Here is a 7,291-nt window from a genome sequence, read left to right as displayed (position 1 = left end):
TCAGGGAAGCCTACCCCGCCCTCACCTAACAGCCGATCTCCTCCACTCCTCCTACCACTCCATCCCCCACAGCCATTTCCTCCTGTACCACTATCCCCTCCCTCCTAGATTGTAAGCTCGAAAGAGCAGGGCCCTCGATCCCCTCATGTTTTGTTACTGTATTGTCTCATGTTCTGTCCCCCATAATTTATATTTGCATTTTAGGGGGTGGCAAAACCCCATAGTTAAGTCATGTTTTTACCACCCCCGCCCCGACCACACCACCTTTAGCTGCAGCGGCCAGGGGTGTACACATGTCATAGCCACAGCAGGAGTATACACCCTGTCATGGTTGGTGGGTGTAGCACCTGCTTCTCAGCCTTTAGGCTAGGATCAAGTGTAGTATCTGTTCTTAAGAGTATCCTGTAGGGGTGCTCCACCATCATTCTTGCTTTCTGGTGAGAATGGTTGGCTGTATAGTACCCCTGCTGGTATTATGGGGGCACTGAAGGCTAGTACTGGCTGAAACAGAAAACGGGGTGCCGACAAGCTGTTGGCGCACGGGAGTAATTCCCCGAGGAAAACCATATGGGCCCAGTTCCTCCTGATTTGAATGAGTCTACCTTGTCTGGCCAGGGGCCGGGGAGGCAGAGAGTCCGTGGTGTCTGTGTCCCTAGGAGTGGTTGCCCTAGGGGTGCTCTTAGTAACACTTGGGTGTGGGACCCCACGGTGTGAACAGTGCACATAGTCACAGACACCAAATACTCTTTCTGCATGGTGCCTTCTAGGGTTAGGCCTTTTGGCTCAGGGCATAGCCAGTAAACAATTGCATGGCCACTTATTTATTTTCCTCCACCGTTTTGTCGCTTTCACTTATGTGTGTGTTTTTTCTCATTGGTTGGAAGGTGTGGGTCCTTGATCCTGCCCTGAAGTCCAGGGGGAGGATTTGTGGCTTCAGGTTACTTCCTCCCCCAATCCTTGGGGGGTCTCTCTTTGGAAGAGGCCATCGATTCAATACTTGGTGGTCAGCTTTGGCTGGCCACAAGGAGAGGGGTTTGCCAGGCGTTTTGGCTTTCCATTTTGGAAACCTTATCCCTGTCAGGAGCTTTGTGCCCTGGGGGGTACAGGGTAGAGGTCCTATCCCTTTCGGGGGTGGACAAAGCACACCCCTAAGTGCACTTTCTTTGTGTGGATTGTACACTTGCACATTTTTTTGCACCTTTACCGGGTTTTTCGTTTTTTTGAACCATTGCGAAAAAAAAACCAAGCATGACCCATTCAAGTGAATGAAGTTGCTCTGCAAATGCTCTACAATCTTATGCGGTACAGCAAAGAAGGGATTAAAACAGGCAGCGTTGTGTTGCTTTCTTACCACCTGCTTTAACCCCTTGAACCCTGCAGAAACATGCAGTTGCTAGGCGCTTGCAGGGTGGCCCCATTTACTTGAAAGTGTTGCGATTGGCAGGCCGTAGCACCCACCAAAAGCAACCAAGGGGAGTTTAATTCCTGCTGTGGAATGAGTACACCTTTGGCTGATGCCTCAGCAGCTAAAGGGGGTAGGGATTGGAAGCAGTAATACTGCTATTCAACCACTTGGTTTTACCATCCTCCAACTGTATGTGTGAATGAGCCCTAAGGGTGCAGCTGCAGAATGCAACTAAGGGCTCATTCACAAGTACAGCCGGCACTGCTGCTCCTCTGAAAAGTGATCCAAGTGTGTTTGACAGTTGGTGAGGAGGTGATATGTTGCATAAGATTTAAACCCATGATTGCCATGCAATGCACACGATTGTAACGCAGTAGTACAGCAATTAGAGGTTTAAATCAGGTGTGAGGAGGAGACACTGTGCCTGGTGTTCTTTGACTTCTCCTATGTTGTTCAGGTAGATCTCCACCTCTTTAAGGTTTCCTACTCCTGATGTATGGGGAGGTGGGTGATAAAAAATGATTTGCCTCAGGTGTCAGATATGCTGGCTGCCATTTCACAGCAGAGTACAGTGTCAGAAAGGTGCATTTCGTACACGTTTCCCGCACACACTGCCTTTGCGATCCGCTTTAAGTGCCAATATATTGTTAACATCGCCCTAATTGCAGATGGCAAACACAGAGCATTTGCAGCACTAGATTGCATGGTAATGCACTACCATGCAATTTGGTGCGGGACGTTTTTTTAAAAGTGGTATATACACTATATTTTGTGAAATCCGGTGCAATTTCAGCTGGTCCTCATGAATATTTACAGGCATCTCTAGTAAAAGCAGCATGCATTTTGCCATTCAAATGTACTGTATGGGCTGCCAAAACCAGAACGCATGGGAAGGTGCAGGAATACACAGGAACGCACTTGTTCCTGAGTGAACCAACCCGGATTCTCCTTTAGCCCCAGTTCACATATATGTGGTGCGGGAAACGCGGTGAATCCTGAGCGTTTCCCACACTGCATTGAAATTGCACTCCACTCATGCGATCTGCCACCAGTGTCAATGTTAAATTAATATCTCCCCAAAACAGGTTGCAAAACGCAATGTGATTGCAGGAATCAGGTGTAGAAAAAAAAAAAAGATACCTGCATCTTTTTCGTGCAGTGCAAATTAAGCCCTTACAAAATTAATGGGCTCAAATTGCACTGCAAAGAATCGCATGTGATTTGAATAGGAGTGCGGTGCAATTCCTATTTGAAAAAAATGCGGTGTCCCACACAGCACAAGTGTGAACCCAGGCTAAAAGTGTTACTATACCCAGGACCCTGCATTCACTATATCTGGTCTCCCACAGTACACGGAAATGCATTTATTTTAGTAAATATAAACTGCTAAATACATTTTGTCATCAGCAGTTAGAGCAGTTTTGTGGCTTCTATCAGTGTCCAGGAGGTGGTTAAAGCTTGTAGGAGGAGTTTTCATTCTCCCCTGATTATCCTATGAGGATGCAGGACCCCTGACCCTCTGTCTGGACAGTGCTGATTGGCCCTGTGCTGATCTCACGCACTCTCCCAAGAAAAAAAAACCTCTAACAATACACACCAAACTGAGCATGTGCAGATTTCCCAAAAGGCTCTGTCCTATCAGCAGATGGATTGGGGACAGGAGAAGAAGGGGAGGATCAGGGAAGACAGGATCAAACATCTTATTTACACAATGCAAAGGATTAACCCCTTAGGCTCCACAGTGAGTATAGCAAGCATGCTTTACTGCATATACAGAATGATTTTACTGTTGTGGGTTTAGTAACACTTTAAGTATTTTGGGGACAGCTGTAAATCAGGACAACCAATACATCTTTTTTTCTTTACTTTGATCAGAACAGACAGAACAATGAAAGACTGTTGATTGGTTACTACAGGTTTCTACGCTCTGTACGTTAACCTTAGCCTCATTATGTAACCACCATGCTGAGCAGTAGAGCTGCACTGAAATGCCATTAAAATCAGCTCTTTTCAGAAATATGTGCCAGTCACACTGTGCGGCAGTCTCTCTGCACCTGAGCGCTGACAAATTGTAAGCAGAGGGCAGGCACAGGAGACAGCATTGTTTGTTACAAGTATAATGGGCTCCTATGGGGAAAGACAGGTCTGGTTTGTGTTAGAGATCAACATTAAATAACTGTACAGTTTTGGTTTAGCATACAGAATGATAACAACAAATGTAAGAGGAAAAAGACATGAAACCTGCTTTCATACACAGATCATAACGAATAAATCAGAATATCATGGATAACAGATGTATACATTAGACAGTAATCAGGGATCCATTCACTGGAGGATCTTTTCCTTTTTCCAATATGAACATATACAGTACACATATTCTGATTTGTACGGACATAGAAAAAAATGCAACTTCAAGATATTTACTGTATACTGAAACAGTGTTTTGCCCTTGCAGGGCGACAGGCCCTCTTTAATGATGACCCCAGCAGTAGCTTCTACTTACCTTCTTTTTGCTCCACTGCTGCTGCATTTGTAGCAACATGGCTTGCATGCTGAGCAAGGACCCATTAGATATTGAGCATTGAATAGACCACATGTGTCAAACACAAGGCCTGTGGGCCTAATCCAGCTCATCAGGCCATTTCATGTGGCCCTCACACCTCTCCTGCAGCTGTGACACCCCCCTTGTCTCTGCTCCCACCTTGTCTCAGCAGCAGTGAGAACAGAACTCCTCCAAAATATCTTGTGCCTCTCTGTGCAGCCGCAACACCTCCACCTCCCCTGGTTTCAGCTCTCAGCGGACTCTCACAGCTGACTCCAGTCTTTCTCTGGTCCTCCTTCACATCCTGAACTTTTGACTTCTCAGCCATGCCCCCAGCTTTGTCTTCGGCAGCAGCACAAGGGAGTGCATTGTAATATAAGGGAGGGTGGGGTGACTCTTGAAATCTGATGTAAGGGTGGTGGGCATCTAGTCCTACAGATACCACCTAGCTATGGACATCTAGTTCTACAGATACAAGCTAGCTCTGGACATCTGGTCCTACAGATACAAGCTAGCTCTGGACATCTGGTCCTACAGATACAAGCTAGCTCTGGACATCTGGTCCTACAGATACAAGCTAGCTCTGGACATCTGGTCCTACAGATACAAGCTAGCTCTGGACATCTGGTCCTACAGATACAAGCTAGCTCTGGACATCTGGTCCTACAGATACAACTGACCCCTTGAATGTAATCATAATGCTGATGCGGCCCACAGTGAAATTGAGTTTGACACCCTTGGAATAGGCAATTTGACTCTCCAGTGCCGAGAGGTGATACTACCATGCAACTTCAATGTGATGGTGGAGCTGAATGACCATGTGTGAGGGGCTAGATTAATACAGTGTGCTGTTTGCTGCTCTCCTTTGGCAGCTTTGGAGCTGGTGAGTGTGGCAGTGGTCTGGATTCCATTAAGGTGGAAGTTATTGACACAAGCAGACACATTTGATATCCATGGACTTAGTTTATTTTTTTCAGTTGATTTTTTACTATTCCATTCCATTAAGGTGGAAATTATTGATACAAGCGGATATATTATTATTATACAGGATTTATATAGCGCCAATAGTTTATGCAGGCTTTACAATATAAGGTGGGACAGTACGATTACAATACTGTTCAATACAGAAGGAATAGGAGGGCCCTGCTCGTGGAGCTTACAACCTAAAGGAAGGCGGAGGTATTATAAAAGGTAATAGCTGCAGGGGATGATCTAATGGAGGTGATTCAAGTACAGATTTTAGGTGGAGGTGGGGTAGGTTTCCCTGAAAAAGTGAGTTTTCAAGGATCGCCTAAAGGTGGTCAGGTTAGGAGCTGACCAGTCATACTGAGACAGGGAGTTCCGGAGGATGGGAGCGGCTCTGGAGGAGTCCTGGAGGTGAGAATGGGAGGAGGTAACAAGGGAGCTAGAGAGCAGGAGGTCTTGGGAGGAGCGGAGAGGACGATTTGTGTGAAGTTAAGCTTGGTGATGTAGCTGGGGGCAATGTTGTGGATGGCCTTGTATGTTGTGGTTAGTATTTTGAATTTTATACGATGGGTTAGCAGAAGCCAGTGAAGAGATTGGCAGAGAGGGGCAGCAGTCGCTAATCAGCTAATAAGGTTTATTAGTCTAGCAGAAGCATTCATAATAGACTGAAGGGGGGATAACCTGTGTAACGGTAGACCAGTGAGAAGGGAGTTGCAGAAGTCAAGGCGTATATATTTGATACCAGTGGACTTTATCTTTTCAGTTGTTTTTCACCTTCTTTATTCTATTTATTGGACTGGGTTGTGATGTAATGTTTACATTTTTGAAGAATCCCTTGCACTTTAGGCACTGCTGTACTTTTGATGTTTTATTTAGGTTTGGTATATTTACCTATTGCCTGCTACAGTTGCAAGAAAAAGTATGTGAACCCCTTGGGATTACGTGGAGTTTTGCATGAATTGGGCATAAAATGTGCTCTGAACGTCATCTAAGTCGCAACAATAGAAGAACACAGTTTGCTGAACATAATACTACACAAACATTAGATGTTGCTATGGCTTAATTGCACATAACATGTAAACATTCACAGTGCATGGAGGAAAAACTATGTGAACCTTTGGACTTAATAACTGGTTGACCCTCCTTTGGCAGCAATAACCTCAACCAAACGTTTCCTGTAGTTGCAGATCAGACCTGCACAACGATCTGGAGTAATTTTGGACCACTCCTCTTTACAAAACTGTTTCAGTGTAGCAATATTCTTGGGATGTCTGGTGTGAATCGCTCTCTTAAGGTCATGCTACAGCATTTCAAATCGGGTTGAGGTCAGGACTCTGACTGGGCCACTCCAGAAGGCGTATTCTGTGCTGTTGCAGCCATTGTTTTGTTGAATTACTTGTATGCTTTGGGTCATTGTCCTGTTGCATCACCCATCCTCTGCGGAGCTTCAGTTGGCGGACAGATGGTCGTACGTTTTCCTGCAAAATGTCTTGATAAACTCTGGAATTCATTTTCCCATCAATGACAACAATCCATCCAAGCCCTGAGGCAGCAAAGCAGCCCCAAACCATGATGCTCCCTCCGCCATGTTTTACAGTGGGGATGAGGTTTTGATGTTGGTGTGCTGTGCCTTTTTTTCTCCACACATAGTGTTCTGTGTTCTTCCCAAACAACTCAATCTTGGTTTCATCTCTTCACAGTATATTTTGCCAGTAGTGCTGTGGAACATCCAGGTGCTCTTTTGCAAACTTCAAACGTGCTGCAATATTCTTTTTGGACAGCAATGGCTTCCTCCATGGTGTCCTCCCATGTACTCCATTCTTGTTTAATGTTTTCCTTATTGTAGATGTGTCAACAAAAATGTTAGCATGTGCCAGAGATTTCTGTCTTTAGCTGATACTCTGGGATTCTTCTTTACCTCATGCAGCATTCTACGCTGTGCTCTTGCAGTCATTTTTACAGAACGACCACGCCTAGGGAGAGTAGCAACAGTGCTAAACTTTCTCCATTTGTAGACAGTCTGTCTTACCGTGGACACATGAACATCAAGGCTTTTGGAGATACTTTTGTAACCCTTTACAGCTTCATGCAAGTCAACAATTCTTGATCGTAGGTCTTCTGAGAGCTCCTTTCTGCGAGGCATGGTTCACATCAGACAGTGCTAATTGAAACCAGTAAACCCAAAACAGGTATGTGTTTTTTAAGGGCAGGACAGCTGTCAGCAACACATCCAGTATCATCACACTGATTGGAGTCAAGGTTAGCTCATTCCTGGCTCCAATTAGCTCTGGGAGAAGTCATTAAGCTAGGTCCTCACATACTTTTTCCTCCCTGCACTGTGAATGTTTACATGTTATGTGCAATTAAACCATGGCAAC

General features: G+C 45.2%; 1 pseudogene; it reads left to right on the top strand.

Annotated features, from left to right (window-relative positions):
- The first annotated feature begins 346 nt into the window (after positions 1 to 346).
- On the top strand, positions 347 to 467 carry LOC149474755 (U2 spliceosomal RNA; annotated as a pseudogene).
- Positions 468 to 7,291: the final 6,824 nt, after the last annotated feature.

The sequence above is a fragment of the Staurois parvus genome, unplaced genomic scaffold, assembly GCF_062004578.1.
Source record: "Staurois parvus isolate SC_StPar_1 unplaced genomic scaffold, SC_StPar_1.0 ptg000001l, whole genome shotgun sequence".
NCBI classification, from domain to species: domain Eukaryota; kingdom Metazoa; phylum Chordata; class Amphibia; order Anura; family Ranidae; genus Staurois; species Staurois parvus.
Note: the sequence above shows the minus strand (reverse complement) of the source record. Positions and strands in the feature narration are given on the sequence as shown.